At 44.7% G+C, this 24,783-nt stretch overlaps 1 protein-coding gene across 10 annotated transcripts in view; it reads right to left on the bottom strand.

The window, feature by feature from the left end:
- LDB2 (LIM domain binding 2) overlaps positions 1 to 24,783 on the bottom strand; it is a 388,081-nt gene that overhangs the window by 134,368 nt on the left and 228,930 nt on the right. The gene's annotated exons all lie outside the window — the stretch shown is intronic.

Below are 24,783 nucleotides of genomic sequence, written 5' to 3'. Positions count from 1 at the left end.
CACCTATCTGGGTTCTTGGCTTCCCTCTTCCCTCCCAGTAACCCATACTATATATAGTGGCCAATGGGATCTTTTAAAAATTGCAATCAGATTTCTCATTCCCGCTATACTTATAAAATACGGAAAGCCTGCAACAAGGCCTATGGGCCCCACATAAACCAGCCACTGTTGCCATTTCTCATCCCTCTTCTCTGCTCACCCCCAACCACCCTGGTCTTCCTTCTGGTTATTGGAACGTGTCCAGGTTGTTCTCATCTCAGGGCCTTTGGACTCTCTGTGCCCTGTGTCTGGAAGACTCCTTCCCCAGCACTGTACATATTTGACAATAAAATACATAAACGGATGTGGGCACGGGGAGGGTGAATTGGATTAGATGTTGAAATTTCATCCATCCATTCAATGGTTTATCCATTCATCCATTTATTTTAGCGAACGAACATTACTTAGCCTTCTACTGCCGGGCACTAGGCTAGGAGTTGAGAAGCCAGATGTTTTAAAAACCTTCCCTTCATAGAAAATAAGAGGGAAAATGGTTTCTTTTTTTTTTTTTTTAAGATTTTATTTATTTATTTGAGACAGAGAGAATGAGAGACAGAGAGCATGAGAGGGAGGAGGGTCAGAGGGAGAAGCAGACTCCCCACTGAGCAGGGAGCCCGATGCGGGACTCGATCCCAGGACTCCAGGATCATGACCTGAGCCGAAGGCAGTCGCTTAACCAACTGAGCCACCCAGGCGCCCCAGGGAAAATGGTTTCTATTTGTGTTTTCCATTCTTCCAAGTTTTAGGGAGACGGAACTTCTCTACAGCTAAGTCACTGCAATAATTTTAGGCTGTCAGTCGATGCAGAAAAATAAAGACAAAACAAAAGCGAGGCCTGGACTGGATGATGTCCTAAGCGGAACATAAAAAGTTAATAATGTTACGAGTCTCCACCCGGGTTGGAAACAGAAAACAGAAACTCCAATCCAGAAGAGGTCAGCAGAGCAGGTTGCTCTTGGGCATGGGCCATATCTTATTAAGTTTTGCATCCTTGGTGCCAGATCTGCAGTAGGAATTCAATAAATTCCTGCTAGATTGAAATCATCACTTACAATAAGCTCTTAATAAGACTGTGAATTCCTTATAGGCAGGGGCTAGGGCGGTAGATGTCTGCATCCTTGAGGCCTTCTCTGTACCAGAGGCCCCATCATTGTTGAAGTGCACTGTGGCTAACACCTTAAGTCCCGAGCATGTCAGCCACGTGACATAAATGTGTGAAGCAGGTCAGGTGTGAGGCATCAGAGAGAGAAGGAGATTGGGGGGCTGGGGGCAGATGCGCCCCATCTACAGCGGCCCCGTGTTGCTAGATCTTCGGGTTTTTTATTCAAAATCCTACCATTTAGATTCTTACTTGAAGTCTCCAATTTTTAAACGTTGGCAATTCGCTCAGAGTGTTTGAAAGGACTTTGCAGGTAAACACAAATGCAGGCCACTTTTGGCCCCCTGTGTGGTCACAGCATGACCTTGGTGTTAGGAATAGGGGACCGGAATAAACACCTTTGAAGCATCGATTCATGCAGTAGGCAGTATACTATCCATTCCACTTCTATTCCACATCTCCTTACATTCTCCAACCTTCCAGGGTAGTGGGCCTCATTAGCTCCATTTCTTGGAGAGAACAATAGGACACAGAAGGGATAAGTAGTTCACCCAAGGTCGCACAACCAGGAAGCTAGTGTGGCAGGGTCTGAAAGTGAAAGCCATTGATCTTCCCAATGTCCTGGGCTGCCTTTTAATTACAGATACAAGACCAGTTCTTAAACAGAGAGGAAGAAAGAGAGAGAGAGAGGAAAAAAAAAAAAAAAAAGCCAACAGGTCTCTTATTAACAAGCCTACCAAATGGGCCAGAATTTTAGGATGGGCTCATCTTTGAAGAAACAGGAGCACCACCTGGGAAACGCTTTCCAAAGAATGACAGTATGTCCAGATTCTGCTGTACATTCTTCAAGTGTGTAAAGACCAGGCCTGCTTTTAAATATGCAAGCTGCATGTATGAAAAAGGTCTGAGATACCCTTGGCAGTTTGATCTTTCTGTCTTTGGCTTGCAAAGGCTCATTTTGCAGACATGTGTTTTTGCTTAGAAATGCACAGAGGTGGATAAATCACTGGATCGGCGGCCCCAGAGCCAGCTCCATTAACTTTCTTGGCATGATCTCACCACTTAAGTCAACATGACTTAAGAGTTTATATAACATTTTATTAGGCTTTAATTCCATACTTTTCCTGAATTTCAATGTTCATCTGTCAGTTACAAAATAAATGTTACCCATGACTTAAAGACCAAAGTTTTCTAACTTTAATTTATTTTTAATTAATTTATTTGGCTAATTCAAATTTCAAGTATATAGGAAGGAGAGAGTTATGAATACTTATGAAGGAAAAAAATCATATATATATATAAAATATATGTTATATATATACATGTAATGAACTTTAATGCAATCAGCCTTCTGAGAAAGATAAGTGGACATAAGTTCAAAGTTCAACACAAAAAAAGAAAATAGAATCACTTAACTGCGATTATAAGTCATGTGACCCTGGTGATTATATCTGACTTTGTCCCCCGACTCCTGCCCTCTTGTTCTGTAATCCTTTCTCGACTTATAGTACCTATGTAGCCCAGCGTTCTCATTACAAATAAACAAATAAATGAAGTAAATAATCTGACCAGAATTCAGTTGATTGAAAAGTTACTGTTTGGACAAAATCAATGGATCTCAACAAGGGACGATTTTGTTCCCCAAGGGACAATTAGCGATGTCTGGAGACATTTCTGGTTGTCATGACTTGGGGGAGTCATATTGGCATCAGGTGGGTAGATACAGTCTATAATACACAGAGGAAGTATGACATGAGAAATGCCCTGAAGAGATTATATAGTCATCTTTCATCTCAGCAGGAAAAGAAGGTGCATATTTCTCTAGTTTCTCTTAAGCAAAAATCTTATTTTTTCAGTTGTATATTGGCAATGCCTCCCACAGATGTAGAGAAGGCACAAAATTTGAGAAGGCTGAGCCCAAGACCCAAATTGTGCACGTAGTCTCAGACAAGGTCTTTAACTCATTGGAACTCAACTTCCTTGCTTATAAATGAGGCTGAGGATGATGATGAAACCTGCCCACCTGATCTCAAAGGATATGGAGAGAATTGAGAGATAATGCCTATGGGGCATTCTCAGACATCAGCACCACCACCATCATCACCAACATTATCCAGGGAAATTAAAGATGTCCATATGGAAGTACCATAGTTTCCATTTTCATTCATTCATTTTTCCACTCATTTATTCAGCAAATATTTACTGTGCATCTGCTACAGACCAGGCATCCTGCTAGGTTCTGGGGTTATACATATGAGTGAGACATCAACACCTTATCCCTTTACTGCATCAATTCCCATTCTCTGTCTTGTTATAACTGCTAGATAGAACAAGAGAAACAAATACGGGGATAGAGTATACAGACAAGTCCTGGGTTTCTTATTTCAGAGTCCCCTTCCTAACCAGTGATCCTCAAAGAAGGACACAGGTGAGATTACAAATGGCTGGAGACATAAATCAGCTGGAGTTTGGCCCAAATAGATCTGTCACAGGCTCACCCCATTCCAGAAGCACTAGGAAGATAGCCAGTGTCCTGCATAGGATTATGGAGAATACTTTCACAAGAAAGCAAGCCTCCCAGGGATTCAAATTTGATTCCCTTGAGGATTTGTAAATGAACTTCTGATTTTAAAGCCAAATTACATCCTGTCCTTTCCAACCTTCCTTCCAACTCTCAGGAAGAGCTGCTGCCCCCTACCTTCCAACACTCACAGTCCCCATCACAATGCTTCGCACATGACTCATCACATCATATGTGGTGCGTGTGTGCGCACACACATTTGCATATTTAACATATCTGTCTCCACTGCTACACAGTGAAATCAAGGAACAAAAGGAAAAGACTAAACAGTCCTAGACAAACAGCCTACTATATTCCAGGTACTATCACCGTGGCAATGGTTTTCAACTTCAGAAATCCAACGGAACTTCTGGGGAAGCTTTACAGAAATATGGAGGCTGCATAGCACAGCGGTCAAGAAATGGACAGAATGGGGTTGAGCGCCAGCTTCCACTTACTAGATCCGGACCTTGACCTCTCCAGGGGGCAGTCCTGCTTTTTGTTGGGGATGATAAACTTACCTACCCCATAGGACTCTGCTGGGATTATGCGAGGTAATGTATGCAAAACGGAACAGTGCCTCCCCCTAATAAATGTTTGCTGTAGATGCTACTGGTCTTATTGTCGTGTCGTCATCATCATCATCATCATCATCATCATCATCACAGAGGCCCTTGGCACTAGCCCAAGTGCATCCTATCAGTTTCAAGGAATTAGGGCCCAGATGTCAGTGTTTTTGAAGGGCTCCCCAAGGTTGAAAACCACTGACTTAGTATGCAGTAGGCATTCCATCGTGAATGGGGAATAAATGAGCGATGGACTGAAATGAAGACCACATACCACAGAAGACCTACAGAGCAGAGAGTGAGTCAGGAAAGAATGGGAGCCAGAGGGATCTCTTGCCAGTAAGAAGTCAGGTTCTGTAGGACATTGGCCAAAGAGCTCATGGAATCTTCCTCTCTGGGAACTTTAATTAATGGGGCAGGTAACGTTCATTCTTAGAAGGTTTCCACACAGATTCTAGCCTGGAGCCAAAGGAAACCCTTGATGAACTATGGTCCCCTTCCAGCCTTGCAATTATTTGTTTCTCCTTTCTATAAGACACAGGTAGAAGGGGAGAAGGTAACTGCCTCTCCTAGAAAACTCTGGATTAATTCTATGCAAACTCTCTTTGTAAATACCTTTCTGTTTACATTTTGTCCCACAATGGTTTGGTTGCCAACCCACTCAGGCCAATCCTCACCACTGTGCCCAATACATACTGGACTGTGGCCCTTCACCACATCCCACCTAGTCCGGGAATTAGCATCTTATTAGTCTTTGCCCCAAACGCAGGAGATGCTCGTAATCATTTATTGAAAGATGAAAATAACCCCAATGAAGCTTGTCCTGATGGCAGGTCAACAATAAGTATGGGACAGAGACTTCTGAACTCCCTGCCTGCCTATTCCTGCTTTTTGTAAATCCCACCACCTCCCGCACAAAGTCTTGCGTAAATTAATGTGTGATGAAAATTATGTCACCTGATCATAACAAATAGCAAGGAGTATTTTAAAATGATACTCTTATGTTACAGAGTTTTATTTTTCACAAACAAGAGGATGATTTGGAACATTATAATAACAAACAGAAAAGAGGGCCCCGTCCCCCTATTGACTCGCTGGGCCCTGGAGGAGAAAGTGAACTACTCCAAGCATTGGTTTCCTGGAACCCAAGAATAAAGAAAATAAAGATTTTCTCCCAGAGAGCTAAAAGCGCTTCCTTTTGTATACTTTCTTTGGTTCCCACAGTTTCCCTTAAAAGCATGTGTGACTCTTCTCGCTGAGCCACAGAGATGCTAAATGGTTTGCTCCGGAGTGAATTACAAGTCAAAATGAAAGCAGGAAGCATTATCCGACTTTGGTGGTACACTCACTCATAAGCAGTTAACAACTGGCTCTCTGGAAACAAAAAAAGCCCCGGTTGGTAGGGCTCACCAATTTCTGTGGTGTAAATACTCCCACCACGGTTGCTTTCAAGCTCTGGACGGGACATAACTGAGAACAGCGCTGGGAAGACCGCCCCAGGACGCTGCTGCCCGACTTCCCAGCCCAGCGTCACTCTCAGAGATGTCAGGGGGTGGCGCCTTCCACCTCCTCCGTACCAACTTCACGACATGGACAGACAGAGGTTTTGAAGCTGTTATACTTCAAAGCACGGTGCACGTTTCCATGAAGCCCTTTGAAGGCAAGATGGCAGCCCTTTGCGTTTCTGGCGTTGGGTGCCACGTGGCTAGTCAATATGAACAGCTGCTTCTAAGGATCATTCATACATATTTGTAATTCAAGATCCTTTCGAATGAAACTTGTCATGCCAGAAAAAAGTCCTCGTTATCAGGCTTCCTTAGATATTTTCGGATAGACGATCTAAACTTCCCAGACTGTCAGGTTGATAACAGCTGTTCTCAGGCAACTCCAAGGAGCAAAATCTTTCCTTAAGGATGACATCGCTTCTCCCAGTGACAGCTACCAGCACAGAAAGGCATTCAGAGCAATGACCCCTGTATTAACACGGACCCTTGAGAACGAGTCAGTTTCCTCCAGCACTCTTGGCACACAGGTAGGGGCTGGAGGGGCAAAGCAGTGTTAAGTTGTGATGAAAGTGAGAGAGAAAACAGGAACTGGAGAAGATGAGGAACATCAAAATGGGGTAGGACAGCAAGGGTGCTAGGACATTTGAAGGAGTTAGGAACACACGTATGGAGAGCTGGGTGGGGACCAAGACCCCCGTTGTCAGATAGCAATTCAGAAAAAGCGTTTTTGAGGTTTATTTCTTCTGTTACCCATGAGGGTTTTTTGTTTTTTTTTTTTTTTTTTAATTTATTTATTTGACAGAGAGAGAGATAGCGAGAGAGGGAACACAAGCCGGGGGAGTGGCAGAGGGAGAAGCAGGCTTCCCGCGGAGCAGGGAGCCCGATGTGGGACTCGATCCCAGGACCCTGGGATCATGACCTGAGCCGAAGGCAGACGCTTAACGACTGAGCCACCCAGGAGCCCCTGTTTTTTTTTTTTAATCAGGAAAGACCACCCGGTATTTCGTCACTTTCATAGATGTGATTTTTAAAAAATCCCCGCTATTTAAGTGTGCATTCCTTGCATTGCTCTTCCGAATGGATGCACAACAGACACACTACTTGTACTTTTGCATGATTCCAGGAACTTCTGACTAGCTTCTGCACAGAGACTCCCCATGTACTATGCTGTGTCCCCCTTCTTTTCAGTAGACAAATGTTAAAATAGTGGGAATGAACGCCTTCATGAAAAGAATAATCTACGCAACTAGAGTAGGCGCTTCCTTTTTCCCATTGCAGCAAAGCAGCTAAAGCCATAACCAAGAGCAATGCCCATGGGAGGTGGCAGGACGTAGCTATATGCAGACAGACACAGAGACCAGAACCGGCAGAGAAAAAGGGACCATAGTGAAGGCATAGCAAACTGGCGAAGAGATTTCTTTGGAGAGGACTGCTGTCTTCATATGAGCCTCCAGGGCGTGGGGCTGACCACCTTTCAACCCCGAGCTTCAAAAGAGCCTTCGGAGATGTGCAGAGATTTGTGAAGTACATTTCTGGCAGTTGGAAGTCGCAGAGCGCTGGAGGCTGACCCTCACCTGAAAAAGTTAGAGAGAGCCAGGGATGGGAGTGTGAGCCCTGAGGAGGGGCTACTGGGAGGCCAGCCAGGAAAGGACTGCTCCACTGGGCTGAGCGGCGCCTGCCTCCAAGAGGCTGTGGGAGGCAAGTGTCATGTGCATGCTTCCCATGAGCCAGAAGTACAAAGAGAGTGAGTGCCGGTCCAGTAAAGACGTTCTGCAGGCATTGGCTGAATGGCAGGTCTCAGAATCCATTGCATCAACCTGGGTCAAGGAGATTGCTGGAGAGAGGGGACCAGTGGGGAACACACAGGACCTCCAAAGCCCCCATGAGGGAACAAATCTACTTTCATCATTAGCTAGGCCTAGGCAGGGTCTCCCCTTTAAACATTTGCCAGACCCAGATAATACTCAGCCACTCAGCCAAGCGAACTATTGCAACACGCCCACTTCACCCACCTCAGACCCTGAAAAAGAGTGAAACAGCAGATGTATGCTGGGGGAAGGAAAGAGGCGAGCAGAAAAGAGTAGAAAGCAACACACTGCTTCCCTTCTACACATGCCTTCCAGTTTGAATTGGGTCTAAGCTGCAGAGGAGAGAGAATCTAACTCAAGTTCAAGCTTTGGCTGTTACTTAACATTAGATATTCTAGTTACTAAATTGAGAGTACGTCTGAATCTCAGAGTGGCAGAATCCAACTTGAGAACGAGCAGAAAAGATGTGGCTAGCGCTCTCCAGGGACATGGGAGTAAAACCCCTGTCATGGGTAGAATAGTAGCCCCCCCAAAATACATCTACCTGGCACCTGGAAATGTGACCTTATATGGGAAAAAAAAGGGGGGTGTTTCAGATGGAATCAAGTTAAGGATCTTGATATGAGATCATCCTGGATTAGGGTGGGCCCCGAATGCAATGACAAGGAAGAAGGGAAAGAAGAGGCAAGAAGGGAAAATAGACAGAGGACACGGGGAAGAAGGCCACGTGGACACAGGGGCAGACGTTGGAGGGATGTGTCTCCAAGCCAAGGACTGCCAAGAGTTCTGGCAGCCACCAGAAGCTCGGGCAGAGGCATGGGATGGGTTGTCCCCCAGACACCTCCCAGCTCTGCAGACACCTTGATTTCAGACTTTCGGCCTCTGGAATTATGGCAGAGTAACTTTCTGTGGTGGGAAGAAACTAGGTTTGTGGTAATTTGGGGTAGCAGCCACAGGAAACAGACACAACCCAACATAAATTTGAAGAGATGCTGGGAACACAAAACAAGGTCATGTTTTATCACCACCCACAGGACGTGTGTGGGCCATAGACAAATGACGGGGTTTTTATTTTCGCTGCTCTGGCTCATGCTGGGCAGTAACTGAGAAATGAAGCCTCACCAAGCCCACCTCTTGTCCCCAGATGCTGCCCAAGGCAGAATGAGGAGGCAAAGGGTGAGCACCAAGAAGGAAAGGAAACACCGGTGCCTGGAGCTCTCCGCCAATTTGTAACCAACCCCACGGAGGGTCAGAGGTCGGAGAGTCATGTCTCCTCCCCTGAAGCTCCTTTTTCTATCTCGGGAGGCAAGCAGGTTGCCACCGCACATCAAATCAGTGCAGATGAAGGCAGCCTCCCGCCGTCAGCACGAGCTACTTCTCTGCTGGTTCTCTGGGTCTTGCTTCATGTTCAAGACAATCAAGGTTCCACAGGTTTGCACCGTGGAGATGTCTCCCGAAGCTTGGGTTTTGTGCTGTCTGTGGTTTCACTCCAGTTACCTACTGTTAGGTGACAGTTTTATGGAGACAGGCCGTTAGAGAGAAAAATCCACCATATTTTGCAAAAATCTAAGAAATGGAAAGACTCAGGGGGTTTTAAACAGCAACGAATTGGACATCTGCCAGTCCAAAAACAGCGCCGTAATCTCTCCCCCTTGACTCAATTTTGACAGAACAGGCGGCAGTTTGTTTCCCTGACAGAGCCTCATTGTGTCTTAAAAAATGGGGGGGGAAGGCAAAGAAAAAGACCTTATTCCATCCACACTGGTGGCCCAGGGACTTGCTTTTTGAGAGGAGTGGGGGTGGGCCCATGCAGAAGGTGGTTGGGGCCCCTGAGCTCTATGTCCATCTGTTGGATTAAGATCACCATTGTGGGCTGAGAATATCAAAGATCACCAATCCCATTTTAATTTTGCTTGTGGAGGAGTAAAGTGAGGCAGAGAGTGACATGCTGAATGACACACATAGACAGGGAGAGGACCTCTGTCACAATGATGATCAGAGAGAAGCTCTTCCATTTCTAGGCCTGGCCTTGCTGAGTGTTTTCAGGCCATCACGAGCTAAGAGGCATTCCCGTGGCACCACAGGGTCTCCCAACTTGCTGACCAATGGTGGGAGAACAAGGACCTTAGCATTTCTTGAGCGCCCTCAGAGGGCAAGGCCTGGGCTCCCTGCTTCACGCTGTCCTGACAAGCCTCCAGGTAATGTGCATGCTACCATTCCCATTTTAGGGCTCAGGGCACTGGGGGAGGAATGATTCAGCTAGTTCCCAGAAGACCTGGGCTCTCCATTCTCCTTTGGGTGCTCCTTCTGCTACATCTGCGCTGCAGGATCGAAGAAGGCAGGAATCAAAGAATAAACAAGGGCTTTGGAACCAGGCAGAGCTGGGTTTCAGACCAGACTCTGACCTCGAGCAACTCACGGAGGCTTGTTTTCCCTTACCCTTAAGGCTGACTCATGCATAGCAAATAGGTTTCTTCTCAGGGAACGAGTGTCTAGAGAGAGGGGTTGAGAAGGACTCAGAGGTCAAGGGAGACCTGGAGGAAAAGAACCCTGGGATCAATTAGCAGAGCCTGCCTAGCTGCAGCTGAGGGAATGGAAGGAGCTATCCCGCACACAGCTCTTCCCGACCGGCCTTGGGTTTTCCTTCCTGTGCGCACTTTTGATGTTGCGGGAACACGCTGCAGGTCACCGCATGCCTTTGGCCAGCCACCTCCCTCTCCCTGTGGACCTCTGCTGGCCTTCTGTACCATCTGGCCTCACAAAGGACAATGGCCCCAAACACTGGTCGAGGAAAAGACTAATTCAGTTCCTACTGAGGCTCATCTATTCAGACATTCAGGAAGATCAATGTAGTAGTGGCCACAGTGCCCATGAGGGGACATCTTTTCTCTCTGCTTTTCTGAAAGTGCCTGAAATGAGGCACCTGGGTGGCTTAGTCAGTTAAGTGTCTGCCTTCCACTCAGGTCATGATCCCAGGGTCCTGGAGTCGAGCCCTGCGTTGGGCTCCCTAGCGGGGAGCCTGCTTCTCCCTCTCCTCCCCGCTCATGCTCTCTCTCGCTATCTCTGTCTCTCTCTAATAAACAAATAAAATCTTTAAAAAATAAAAATAAAAAGTGCCTGAGATTTGATGATTGCCTTTCTTTATTTACCTCTGTTTCTTGCCTTTTACCCACCCTTCAAGGCTTTTGTGCTTTGTGAAATCTTTCGAGGCCATCAAAACATTACCCCCCCTCTGAAAGTTCGGTCCTATTCCTTGCATCTGAATCCGTCATATGCTACCATAGGATACGTCTTGTGTTTGTGGTTATTTCAGGCTTCCTCCATATGGGTTTATGTAAATGGTGTAGCAGAAGGAACTTTGTACTCAGAAAGATTTGGGTATGATTCTTGCCCTTTTTTTATTTATGAGCTTGGCAACAGAGGGCATGTCTCGTAGACTCTATGAGTTTGTTTTCCTCACCTGTAAATGGGGTGGTAATATATGCCACACTGGGTTCTGCAGATGATTAAGCAAAATTACGATGCAAAGAACCTTTGCTCGTCACCTAGCACAGAGTAGGTACTCAAAAATATTACTCAATTAACAATGCATCTGCATCAGAAGGTGGTTTCACAACACTGAAAATTGCAAAAAACAACACAAAGACATGGTAATAAAAATCATTTCAGGTTCAGATTCACATGAGACATCAGAAGAGTAAAATGGTCAGGGCAAAGAAGATTCGACTCATTAAAGTACTCATTACAGTACTCATGAGATCATGTAGCCCATGGAGAGTCACTGAGTGCTGGGATGGAACGGCACAGAAAACCTGGATCCTGGTTCTGGGACACAGGGATGAGACTGGCTCTGCTGGAAGCCTCATGGCTGGAATGGGTCTGAGCAGATGGCCCTGTCCAACCCCCTCAATTTGTAAGAAAGGACACACTGAGATTCAGAAAGATGACTCGTTAGTGTTGTGCCGTGATTATCATGACAGCCAGCACTGAGCCTGAGATCTCAGCCCATCTCTGTCTTCACTGTTCCCAGACCTGCTTCTGAGCATCCTCTTGCAACTTATGCTCCTCTAGGGTCCATGAGACCCAAGCCATGAATCCATGTCTACTATTCTTCAGCTTCTCTCTGATCACCATTGCAAGGATATAGTCAGACATTGCCCCTTGTAAGCCTGGATCCTTAACAACAAACAAACAAACAAACAAACCACTATACAAAAGGTGTTATGGATGATATATTTGTGTTCCCTCCCAGATTCATGTGTTGAAAACTTAACCCCTAATTTAATGGTATTAGGAGGTGGGGCCTTTGGGAGGTGGTTCAGTCATGGGGGTGGAGCCCTCATGAATGAGATTAGTGCCCTCAGAAGGGGATGGAGAGACCAGAGCTCCCCTTCATCCATGTGAGGACCTGGGGAGAAGAAGGCGGCTGTCTGTAACCAGGATGGGGCTCTAGCCAGACACCAGATCTGCCATCACCTTGATCTCAGACTTCCAGCCTCCAGAACTGTGAGAGATAAATTTCTGTTGTTCATGAGCCACCCAGTCTCTGCTAGTTTGTTACAGCAGCCTGAACTAAGAGAGATGGACATAGGGATTCAGTTAAGGTAATTCTCAATTACGGTTACAAATGCTAAACTGTTACAAGGCTGTCCGAAGAAAGAAATGGTAGATAACAGGAGAGAAGTTTAAAAATACTTTTATGTGTGAAGAGCATAGAAGAGACCCTGACACACTGCAAGTTACTAATGTAATGATAGTAATAATCATAATAACCATAATCACAGCAATCCTTCTCTTCATCATCACTGCACCCCCTCCCCATCACCGCCCCCCTCCCTATCACTGCCTCCCATCCCAGACCAGGAGATCGTATATAACACTATTTTTCAAGCCTAAGTTGGGATCCATTAGAGTTCATGAAATCAAATTATGGAGTTAAGGCCAGCACCTTGAAAAATGAAACGGAATAGAACAAATACAACAGAGTAGAATAGAAAGTCATCAAGATGCATTTCACATAGTAAAAGGATAGTTCCGTGAAAATTTTCTTCATATATATATGCATGCATTCGTGTACTGGATCACATAAACTATGTTTATGATTTAGTCATGGTCAAAATGGCTTGAAAAACAATGTTGGGCAAAGTCTGGTGCCAGGAAGACCCAGACCCTGGAGGGCACGATGTTGCCTCTGTGTCTGTTCCCTCCTGCCTCCTGGCTTGTCCTGAGGCAACTCCTTTCATCCTCTGGCCTGAGCTCTGGCCTCTGGAGCACAAACCACCGAGCAAATCCTTCTTCCCCACGACAGACTTCAGGCCGTTCCAATTCTTCTCTCCCAAGCCCAGTAGTGTTTTTTAATGTCCCTTCAGCATCTCTTTGCAAAGTACTTTCACAAATAAGAAGCATAATTACTATATGATTTCTAACCCTTCCTACCTGCCAGATACTGTACTAATTGCTTTACATATTCTATTAGCCTGCATCCCTTAATGCCAGTGATAGAAAGACAAATCAAAATGGCTTAAGCAAAGAAAATATTTGCTCACGTGCCTGAAAACTCAAGGGATCCACGTGCTGTTAGCTGCAAAGAAAGTCATTACAACTCTGCTTCCTTCGTTCCATGTTGCCTGTGCTTGGCTTTGTGCTGACCTCCCTCAGAGGCTGACTTTCCATGTGGTGTCCTACATCATAGCTCCTCTAGCAGAGAAGGAAAAGGGCTTCTCTTCCCCAAGAGCTGCAGCTGACGTCCCAGTTATGGTTCTCTTTGACCTTGCTTGGGTCACTACCAGAAAATGGGGCCAATTCCACGGATCATTCATAGGCTGAGCCTGGGCTTGGGGGGTGCTCAGAAGAAAACTGAGAAGAAGGAAGTTGTTGCCAGGAATGGGGGCATGAATGTGGAGCCCCTTACCAGGGTCCTGAGAATTCCGTAAGCAAGATGTTATTCTTAGTTGTGGAAAAGAAGGTCAGGATGGTTATGTAATTTGACTAAGATCTCATGCCAAGAGGTGACAGAACTGGGACTCTAGCTCAGAATTCCCAATTCTTGTTCTTCGCCCTCTACCAGGCTTCTTTGATCTCACTGACCTCCCAGTTCCAGGTTGGCTGGGCCAATGGACCACCAGTTCCCTTCATCCCCACTCCCCATCCCAAATGTGCAGGCAGAGCTTCAGCTGCCTTTGGGGCCCCAGGGCTGGTTCATCTCATGCTTTCAGTCGACGAAAATCTGGACCCTGGTCTAGATCTCTGTCTATTATCTTATGAAGTAAATGGAGGCGTCTACATTCATCCTTCTGTAATTAAAAAAATATTTTTACAAATATTGATAAATATAGTGATATATTTGATCTTTACACAGATCCACAGAGGAGGGTTGATATTCTCTATTTTACAGAAGACGGATGTGTGATTCAGAAAGATTAAGTGACTTGAGTAACTTGTCAAAGCTAGACAGGCCTAATTAATGGTAGACCTAATTAATCACAGAGGCAGGATTCCAATCCAGCTATCCACATAATTTCTAACATTTAATACCTGCCACTGTCCTGGACCATTGAGAGCTTTATGATCTTTATTTTCCTCACCCACATTTCACCTAGCCCTCTCTTCTAGGTTTTTGCCATTACTAGTATAATAACTCTACCTTCTGTATCTTGACCTAAATCTGAGGTCAGCAAACTATGGCCAGAGGTCCATCTCACTGGACTGGCCCCTTGCCTGTTCTTATAAATAAAGTTTTATTGTAACATAGCCATGCACATTAATTTAAGTATCTTTTATGGTTAATTTTATGCTATATTGCTAGAGCTGAGCAGCTGTGACAGAGACCCAATGGTCCACAAAGCTTAAAATATTTGCAATCTGGCCCTTTACAGAGAAGTTTTTCTTTTCTTTAATTTTCTTTCTTTCTTTTTTTTTTTTTTAAGATTTTACTTATTTATTTGAGAGAGAGCGACAGAGCAAGGGAGAGAGAGAACATGAGCCAGAGAAGGGGCAGAGGGAGAGAGAGAAGCCGACTCCCCTCTGAGCAGGGAGCCTGGCACAGGGCTCGATCCCAGGACCCTAGGATCATGACCTGAACCAAAGGCAGATGCTTAATCGACTGAGCCACCCAGGTGCCACCAGAAAAGTTTTTCTAATCAAACTCATTGATGAGGAAGCTGAACTCTGCCTAGCTAAAGATCTGCTCTGCTGCCCAGCACTGGAATCCTTTACCAGGGGCTAGTGATTAGCACTCCTTATATTCCGTGCTTGTGCAGAGATGGCACAAGAACAGTTTCCTGATGGGAGCCAGTTGAAGCAAAATGGCAACCCCAGTTAAAGCAACCCTGTTAATCCATTCAATAGTGCGTTTTCCACTAACATAAGCCAGATGACCCTGACTAGCATTTCCAAATGTCTACCACCTTCTTTCTTTTTGGAAGACATTTCTTTCCCCATTTCTGCAAATCTCGTATTTTAGAGGCTGACTGCCATGTGTGTTCACACGACAAATATGTCCCCACACCTGAGCTCTTTGCTAGGCATGATCCAGGGCAGTTCTCAAGGGCAAAGTCACAGCACAGTGGCCTCCCAGTGATCTGTGAAGGTTCCACAATTAACTTCCTAATCACAATAGCCAAATCCTGAGTTCCAGGACTAACTGACTATTTAAAAAAAGAAAAAGAAAAAGCCAAATCAAATGCAAAGTAAAACGTGACCTAGGGCATAGAAACGTTAAAGACTGCAGACCATGAATTAAATCTGCCTGAGTTTAACTCCCAACTCCATGGCTTTCTATTTGCATGGCTTTGGGCAAATTACTTAACTATCTATATAGCCTCACCATAGCCTCACCTGTAAAATGGGAATAATAATAGTACTTCTCCGATAAAGGTTTCTGCGGAGATTAAATTAGTTACGATGGGTGTCCCCCCTCTAAGAGTACACTCGGGCGTATTGTAAGGGCTGTATGTAGATTTAGCTTTTGTTACCTCCTGAGCGTTTATCATATGCAGTTGTAGGCTAAGAGCTCTGTATGTATGGTCTTGAACCTATAACCCTGCCTCTGACACCTGATTTATGATACACTTCCACAGGAGAAAGAAGGAATTAGTTACAGCTGGTGTGTGGGGAACCGCGCAGCACCCACAGCCTGTGTTATCTATACCACATTCAGAAATAGATCTTTAACTGGATGATATCATTACTCAAATGCTTGGAAAATTTATTTTTAAAATACCACATACACAGAAACAAGAGCTTAGAGCTTAAACCCAATTTTCTTAACTTCCTCTTAAAAATTTTGGAGGAGGGCTTATTAAATTCACAGATATATCCCTGAGAGTACATCAGCCATGGGAACATCATCTGTCAAGTGTATCTTGCAAGAAAAATTCTTGCGAATCTCTATTCTGGGGTGCTTAGAAATACATTCCCTTTCAGCCCATCATGAGTTCCTTTATCTGTAAAGAGGCTCCCCGTTTCGTTGTGAGGAAGAAATGAGATTCTCCGGGGAAAACCTGCTTCACGCAGCCCCTGGCTGCTGATGCACGTGCTGCAGTCACCGCCAGAAACCTCTGCTCACCTGCCCCGTCCCATCAGTTCTGGGCTCCCTCAGCAGCCCGAGCCCAAGCACATTCTCATCCCAGGGCTCAGCCAATCCCCCCAGAAAAGGCAATAAACCTACAATTAGAACTCTGGGCTTACAGCGCGCAAACGGATGAGCATTCCATGCCAACACTGTCTGGGAACTCAGAGGGCCAGAACCCCAGACTCTTGAGTCGGAAGGGCCTGGTGGATGCATCATGGAGTCCAACGTCTCCCCAACGGCAAGCTGTGTCCATACCCCTGAGAACCACGCAAGAGCCCAGGGCACGGAGCAAAGCACAAAGATGCTACCACAGGCCCTAACCCATCTGTATAGAGCTCCTCCACAGCAGTGGGGTGACTGGGACTGTAATTCAATTGCACATGCCAGATTCAAGAAATCATAGTTGTTTTCTGCACAGGCTGAAAGCAGGCTGCAGCTGGCTTGCCCCTGTTTTAATGATTCACCTCTCTCCTTTAGTTTGAGCAGGAAAAAATGCTGCCTGGGTTCCCTGGATGCAGTTTGCAGAGCCACCTCCCAGCTCCCTGGCCAGGTGCACGGAAAAGACCAAGACTCCGGTGACACACACAGTCCACCTGATAGAGACAACAACAACCATGACTATTTACTGAACACTTACTGGGTACCTTAAAGATGTTTCTTCCTTCATTAGCAGAGACATCCCCTCTGAGGAAGGTACCATTATCATCCCTGTTTCTATAGCTAAGAAAACCAAGGCGCAGAGATGTTAACCAACTAGCTTGGGGTCACACAGCTCGTGAGTACCAGAAATCTATGAGAAGCCAATTCAGTTTGGTTCAGACACTACACACCTAACCCCTAACATTAATAACCCCCAGGATAACAGTGTGTCCAAGAAGACATTCTCTTGTGGCCAAGTCAAAAAAGGAGGAGAACACAAGGGGAAGAAAGCCCAGGGAGGGGGAGATCTGCTGGAAGTTTGGGGGTGTTGCCTGAGCCCTAGGCTCACTACCAGAGAGGCAAGAGTTAAAGAAAGGGAACCGTGCCCTTGTTTACTTGTGTTCTCGTTTCTTTTTCCAACTATACTACTGGGAAGGACTACAAGACTTTCCCACTCCTTATTAAAAACAGAAAATCTGTTTATGCAGCAGCTACAGCACAAAGGCAGATAGATATATTACAGGCAAAAAGAAGCCGAGCTATGGGCAGGACAGCATCAGTGCAGACGGGGCTCGGTGTCAGCCTGTCAACAGACCTGAGGATCTCTAATTAAATATTCGGCCTCTCTCAGGGTTAGGAAAATGAGAAACAATGGCAATTCTCATTCCCCACAGTGACAGAGAGGCAATGTTCCTTGAAGGAACGAAAAGAACTGCCTCCCTCCTGCTCTCCCTGCCCCCTCTTCCCTCCCCTCCCCTCCCCCCTTCCATCCTTCCTTCCCTCTCTCCCTCCCTCCCTCCCTTCCTTCCTTCTTTCCTTCCTTCCTTCCTCAACTCATCATCGAAGATTCTGGTTTGTGACCAAGGGGACTGGGATTCTGAAGGAGAGAGGTAATTACCACTCTTTTCCTTTTCAGCATAAAAGGCATGAATCCCTCACAGGAAATACTTTCACTTAAAATCTATAAATACCAAATTTTAATATGATGAGATCTGCTGACAACACCAGTCCAGCTTCTTACCTTTAAGAGTTTCTAGGTCCCCAGAGCATCAGCATGAGCATATTCCACTAAGAGACTGTGTTGAAAATACTTGTGGATACTGAATAATTGTTGAGTGAATAAATGAATTCTAGAAGTAGGAGCACTCCCAAATCCAGGTTATTTGGGCAGCCCTGGCACTGGATCTCGGAGCTGGGATTGTGCATCTCTTTTGAAATAAATCCCAATGGGAAAAGTTCTCCCAATGTGCCCTCTTGCCACACGTGCCCTCTGTTTAAGGATAAATTTTAGCGAGCTCTGAAAATTGTTCCATTGGCTTTTTGGAACCATTGGGTTCTTGCAGAGGGTTTGTGTTTCCTCATGCTGCTGAGCGCGCTCTTTCTCTTCTCTGTTATGATAATAGGTAAGTCCTGGGGTGAGTGACTTACTATAAGGAACATCCAGCAATTCTTGGACATACTTTGGTTGCCACAGACGGTGGGGTGTAATAGGCATCTAGTGGGGGGAGGCCAGGGATGCTACTGAACATCCTACAATGCATAGGACAGCCCCTCCCGCCCACCCTGCAACATAAAATCACCCAACCCAGAATGCTGTGATGCCGAGGTCGGGAAACTGGATTACCCTGACAAGAGGGTCTCCTGCAAAAGGAGGTGAGCTGTGGATATCATGATGAGAACATCTTTCCCTTTTCTGCATTTCTTCCTCACTTTCACAGTGCCCATTAAATTCATGGGATATCTGTGCCCAGAGTGCAGAGAGTCTCTAGGGAAATTAGAGCAAAGATCAATAATAATAATAACAGTAACGACTCACATTTGTATATTGCTTTACTGTTTACCAAGTACTCCCTCAGCATTAACTCAACTGGAGCTACACTGGGGAAGGAAGTTGGAAAGATTTCCCTAAGAATATGTCCCATTTTATGTGTTTCCAGAATTAACGGTTTAAAACAAATTAGAAATAGATTAAACGAAGTACCTTTGGTCAAACAGAAAAGCAATTACATGATAGGAAATTGTAATAATGCATCGCAGGCATCTGCTTTCCGAATCCCAATGCTGGCTGCGCTGCAGCGTCTATTGCTGGATGTACAACTGTAGAGAGACTGCCCTTCCCTCCTCTTTGAGACACCCAGGTAGGAGTGGAGCAGGTGATAGAAAAGGGGACCTAACTTTTCCCAGTGGTGATTCAGGAGCACCTATCTTTTGCTGAGCACCCACACATTGGGCTGGACTGGGCTTGGGGTGGGTACTTACATGCTATCGTTTCATTCCCGAGCACCACATTTTTGCAAGGTAAGAAGTGTCACTCACACATATTTGGTGGATAAATTGAGAAGTTCGGTAACTGCTCAGAGCGTGTCTGTCTACTCCCCCACACCACATGCATGATCTAGTACATCACTTGAAATCGGCAAATACTTGGTACCTGGTCCACAGAAGGTACTTAATCAGGATTTGTTGTTATTGCCATTCTCCCAGGAAAAAATAAAGAAGAAAGGACTATCTCATCTATCGACAGCACACGGCACACACACACACACAGACACACAGACACACACACACACACATCCCTACTCCCTTCTTTGGTGAGCTCCTCATCAATGGTAAAGGAGTAGCATATGGCTTCCATTCTTACTCAGCGCTATGATACCAAAATATCTGATTAACCACCAATCTGAAAATGAGCTTCTCATTCGCTGTCATGTTTACATATATGGAAACTCAATAAACAATGGGGTATTCCAGTTACTCACTTGTGTCTATAATTCCAAATATTATCACTGCACTTCCTCTGTAACTTGGATATACGTACTTTTTAAACTTTTGTTTTGAAATAATTGTAGGTTCAGTTGTAAGAAATAACACAGAGGCGTCTGAAATATTCATCACCCAGTGTTCCCCAATGGTATCACCCAGCACAACTCGACTACACTATGACAACCAGAGGATGGCGGCTGGCATGAATGCCATTGCCCCACCTTATTCGGATCTCACCACTTTTACATACACTCATACGTGTGTGTCCGTGTGTTTGCATGTTTAGTTTTACGCAATTTTATCACATGTGCACGTATTTTGTTTCATGGCATGGTAAGTACTCTGTGTAACTTCAATACAAATCAATAGCACAAAACGATGATGAGGCACATTTCTAATGTAGAGAGAATACTTCAATTCGTTCATTGAAGGCATTTTCTGTGCCAGGCACTTTTATAACAAAAAAATACTAGACATGGGGCGCCTGCCTGGCTCAGTCAGTGAACCGTCCAACTCGTGATTTGGGCTCAGGTCATAATCTCATGGGTCTGGGATGGAGCTCCATGTCAGGCTCCATGTTCAGTGGGGAGTCTGCTTGAAATTCTCTCTCCCTCTAACCTCTCCCTGTGCCCCTCCCCTCCACTTGTATACTCTCTCCATCTCTCTCTCTGTCTCTAGAATAAATAAATAAATCTTTAAAAAAAAATACTAGATATGGGGCGCCTGGGTGGCTCAGTTGGTTAAGCGACTGCCTTCAGCTCAGGTCATGATCCTGGAGTCCCAGGATCGAGTCCCACATTGGGCTCCCTGCTCAGTGGGGAGTCTGCTTCTCCCTCTGATCCTCCCCCTCTCATGCTCTCTGTCTCCCATTCTCTCTCTCAGATAAATAAATAAAATCTTAAAAAAAAATACTAGATATGAAGCGGAAGAAAACATGGAACTTACAGTCTCCTGGGAGAGGCAGGAACATAGATAATCATGGGACCCAGTGAATGCAAAATGAAAGAAGCCTTTCAATTAGTTGCAAAAATAATCAAGATGAATAAATTATATATTTTGGTGGTTATTATATTGGCCTTGATCCCAAAGTCACTTAGACTCTTAACACTATACATGTCTTAATATATTGCAAGCATTCATGCAACATATGTTTAACATTTAAAATTATTAGCTCTAATGATCTATCAATATGGTGTCTGTGTATCTTTTCCCAATGCAACAAATTCAATTCAGTATGTTGAAACATAAAAATAAATCAACTCCAGATTTGATTTATTCATGCATAGACTTCCCCATTTCTTTATCATAAGATTATTTAGAATTCCATAAAATACATATATCTGTCTGCGCTTCATTAAACAAAGATGGTTGTCAGATGAGGAGGGAATATTTGGCATATTGACAAGTGCTCTTTAAGCTTTTATAAATAATGGCAAGAAGAACAGTATTTCGTACTCACATGAAAGCCTCTTTTGGGAGAAGCCAGAAAAAGTGTTTTATAACTGAGTAACATCATGTCTGCATACCTGACACACTCAGTTTCCCATCATGGGGTGTGTATCTGTGTGCTTAACAGGGTGTGTGTTTGTATTAAATCGCCTCACCTACCACTGAATCAAAGTGCATTTTTTTCTTTGCCACTCAAGCTAGTCCACTCTCTCCTGGAGCCTGTTCCCAATTCAGTGTTCAAGAGCCATGGGAAATCCTGGGAGATACTGATGCAAGGGGATAAGACAGGACTGCAGAGCATTTCACCTCTTTTCCACTCAGTCCCCATTACTGCGAGAGAGTGGGCAGCTAATCCAGTGGTGTTTTAACTAGGAGGGATCTGAAGTACACAAAGGCACAGCCTCTAGGACGGGGTCACAGCACACATTGGTGACCCGGCTGGGATTAGAGCCTGTACTCCTAGGTTCCTGCCTTATACAAGGCACAGTAGCAGGTGCCGGGGGGGGGGGGGGGGGGGGCGGGGAGGTATTTGAAGAGGAAAGATCTATCAGCCAGGAAGCATTATTACCATCTACGGCACACCCAGCACAGGATTAGGCTCCAAAGAGACAAAGAGCTCTAAGACGTCATCCCTACCTTGGAGGAGTGTACAGCGTAGATTGGAAGCCAGAAATCAGAAACATTTCAAGGGTGATATAAGAATGACATAATACTTGATTTTAAAAAAGCATGTGGTCTAAGCTATAAACTGTAACAATACCAAAAAGAAAGGAGTAGGGGGTGGAGTGTGTACCTAGAGTTGGAGGGGGAGGGGCCCAGCGCCAGGAGAGCCCAGAACAAAGATCCTGCCTTTCAGAATTTGAATCAGATGAGCTGAAATTTGTTTCTTGGCCCCTCACTTATTAAAAGTGAGTTTGAGAAAATTCCTTAACCCCTCTGAGACTCAGTTTCATCTGTAAGTGGGGATAGGATAGTACCTACATGATATGGTTGTGGTGTGGTTTGTGTGTGTTAATACCTGGGAGGCATTTAACCTAGTCAGTAAGTTCTGAGGAAGACAGCCATGCGGGTGGGAGAGAGAGAGAAGAGGAACAGGATGGACGAAGAGCAGAAGGATGAACCGTGCTCAAGGGTGACCTGAAGCCAGGCAAAAGAACTGAGCTTCTTTCCCAAGCTGCAAAGGGTCTTCTGAGCTAACCTAACTGCATCAAAACAAATAAGCATATGGGCATAAAATAGGTAAACAAATGAAAAATTATTCACAGCCAACAAAACAGAAAGGAGAAAAGCACTGAAGTATGTGGGTAAGGATTGCAAAAGATAAATGGGGAGAGGGATGGCTGAATTGGATGGGAACGATGACCAAAGCTGAGAGACACTCACTGGGGAGAGAACGAGGTTGCAATCAACATCCCCCAAATTCAAAGCTTCGACTCAGCAGCATGGCTATGCTTGTCCTTATTAGACAAGACCCCTCCTCAGGAAAGTTCTGATAGCTTACTAATCTGAGGTTCTGCTTGATTCCATATACCTCCGAAACATGTTTTGTTTTTAGACCAAATATCTTGTCCCATATATTTAGGATGTTCATATAGTTTATTATCCAAACTGGGAGGATTTTGCTCTGACAAAGCTAAGCCAAATAAGATGTCAGGAAAATGGGGATAAATTGGAACTCTCCAGCCAAACCGGAACATGTGCTTGAATCACATAAAACCCACATAAATAATATCAAATTTCTGTTTTCAGTCTATTCTAGAAACACTAGGAAATGGCTGGACATATTTCACCATGTTTGGTGGGTATATTTGGAACTGTCTGAATTAGAATATGGATCTCTATAAAATTTACATTGAAGGATCTGGAAAATACCTCATAGATGTAGACAGACACTCCCACCCAGCATCTGAAATGATTATGAGAGGTTCTGGGAACTTCCATGTGGGAGAGATAAGCCACTTTATTATGACCAGCAGTGGATAGAGAAAGCAAACAGTGTTTTTAGAGCTCAGTCCCAGATCAGAAGTCCCCAGGCGGGATGGCCAAGCCTGCCAAACAATGGCACCCGGAGACCCAGTGAGTCACTTCTTGGTTCTGTAGCTCTATGGGGCATCTTAAGGATGAACTGTTATGACATTTATCTTCTCCATAGCAACACAGCAAAGGTCAACTCAAGAGTTAACATTTGTTGAGCAATTAATTTGTGCAGGCTTGCTGGTAGATTCTTTTCTTTTTTAATAACTGTACTGAAGTGTAATTGACATACAACAAACTGAACACATTATTGATTTGGGGGTATTTTCATTTGGTAACAAGGTATCCAATCTATATGTGCCACAAACAGGTAGTGTGCAAAGTATAATGTTGGGTACTGGTGGGGTTTTGGGGCTCTGGGGGGCACCTCTCCCTGGGCTTCGGGTGTCTAAGTGGAGTGAACTTCATTAGAGCAATGCCCTGGGCCTCTCTTGGGACCCTTCCTCACTTTCTCTCAGAAAATGTGGAATGAACTCTTTTTGGCAAATTCTGGAAGTTACTGAGAAAATCCAGCTTCGCTTCATCCTATCCCTTCTGTGGGATAGACCTGCAGAAAGGATCCTTTCTCAGCTCCTCTGTGCCATATGCTTTCCAGGGCAGGGTTTGGAAGGGAGACAAATGCAAGGATTAGGGATAGTTAGCACTACCCATGTGCAGTGAATAAGTGTGTCTTCTCTGGGGTCCCAGATAGGAAAGCCCACTTGATTCAGGGGCCTGAAGCCCCATTTTCTAATACAGCCTTTGTCTTTATAAAGATAATTTTTGATTTCCATCTGCTTGCATTTTCTTTTGTTTTTAAACAAGTGTAGGGATGACAGGTCCTATCTATTAGGCTTTCCCAAATCTCAGCAATAGGAAACACAAGAAATACAAAGTATAGTCTCTGATCTTATTGCCAGGTTGTGGAAGCAAAAAAAAAAAAAAAAAAATATATATATATATATATATATATATATATATACACACACACACACATATACATATAAATATATATACATAAAACATATATAAATATATATATTCAAATTAAGAAAGTTGACAAGATCTTAAATACAAAAGTGCATCTTCTCAGTGCATTGTAATAATGTAAATGGTATAAGGTAATTGTTTTCAGCTTAAGTTTTCATCCTTTTCATTCATATGATCAAGAACTGAAAAGCAATGCAAAAAATAAAAGAATTTTAGTGGAGTGAAGAGGAATAGCCAAGAGTGAGGGAAGGAAGAAAGGAGGGAAGGAGGGAAGAAAAGAACAGGAGGAAGAGGAAGGAAGGAGAACTTCTCGAGGGCTGATGGCAATAATAGTAATCACAATAATAATGATGAGCACTATGTCTGCCAAGTACTTACTGTGGGCCAGGCCGTAGGCTTCCACCTTTATGAGTCTTTCATCCCCACAGCAATGCTACAAGGTAGACACTATTGTTTTTCATGTCCCTTTCAAAGTTGAGGAATAGGTAGCTAAGAGAAGTCAGGGGACCTGTTTGCAGCTGCATGACCAGTAAGGGGCAGGACAAGATGTGGATGTCCGTGCGCTGCCTTCAGTCCATGCGCTCCTAACCATTATGCTCTCCAGCCACTGGTAATGGGTCACTGAGAGGAAGTGGGGAGGAGATGAGTGAAGGAGGGGGAGAGAGTTCTGTAAGGAGGAGCTGATGTGAATTAAGGGTCAGAGGAGGGTAGCCAAGGGATCTTCTGCAGGATGCCTGCTAGCCAGCCTGCCCAGAGTGGAGGTCTGTGCAGGGAGAGAGG

This window comes from Mirounga leonina, unplaced genomic scaffold (genome assembly GCF_011800145.1).
Source record: "Mirounga leonina isolate KUSES-001 unplaced genomic scaffold, KU_Mleo_1.0 Mir_129, whole genome shotgun sequence".
NCBI lineage: Eukaryota > Metazoa > Chordata > Mammalia > Carnivora > Phocidae > Mirounga > Mirounga leonina.
Note: the sequence above shows the minus strand (reverse complement) of the source record. Positions and strands in the feature narration are given on the sequence as shown.